The following is a 911-nucleotide window of genomic DNA, read 5'->3' on the forward strand; positions in this document are numbered from 1 at the left end:
GCGAAGTCAGAGTGTGATCGAGATGGGATTGACCACTCCAAGAGTTGGAGAAGAATGAGTCGCTGTATTTCAATTTAGCAAAACCTTGGCCAGGGTAATCCATCAGATGGATTTGATATTTTGAAATACAATGTGGACAACCAGATCAGAGTTGACAGTTGAACTCTGGGGTGTCCTATGATCATTTTGGTCAAGGAGATGAATTATATGAAAACTATATCCGCATGGGTTCTAAGGATGTTGTTCTACACATTCGACCTATCCGGTCGTTGGGTACCATTGCTAGATGGTCACTTCGATTGGTATAGGAATTTGTTCCTATACTACCGGCTTAGGTTCGGACCTATGAGGTCACACACATTAGAGTTCATGATCCGATCAGATGGTTGATCAACGATTAAGAATCGTTCTAGGGTTAAATGATCAATACGATTGACATTTAACCCAGTACAAGTGTTGCAGGAGGATCGATTAGCAATTTGATTGCTAATTGGCTTAATTTGATTAAGCCAATGGGCTGAGATTAAGTCTAATTAAATATAATTTAATTAGATTTGGTTTGGGCTTGATTGGATCAAGTCCAATTGGTTTATTGGATAAGCCAAGTGCAAGGAAAAACTAGTCCTAGTTCAACTAGGACTTGGGTCAATCTAATTTCTAATTTAATTAGAAAATTAAATCAGATTTAAATCTAATTTAATCTGATTAAATTAGGTTCTTAATTGGGTTAAGACTTATTTTAATTGGGTTGATCTAATTTTGATTTGATTTGGTTTGGAAAACCAAATTAAAACAAGTCATAAGACAGAATCCTAGTAAGACTAGGATTCCACCTTGCACCACATAATCCTTCTCCACGCCCTCTCTCTTATTCAACGCCAATCTTCACTTATTTTGTGCGACAAAAGCCC

The sequence above is a fragment of the Elaeis guineensis genome, chromosome 16 (genome assembly GCF_000442705.2).
Source record: "Elaeis guineensis isolate ETL-2024a chromosome 16, EG11, whole genome shotgun sequence".
NCBI classification, from domain to species: Eukaryota; Viridiplantae; Streptophyta; class Magnoliopsida; order Arecales; family Arecaceae; genus Elaeis; species Elaeis guineensis.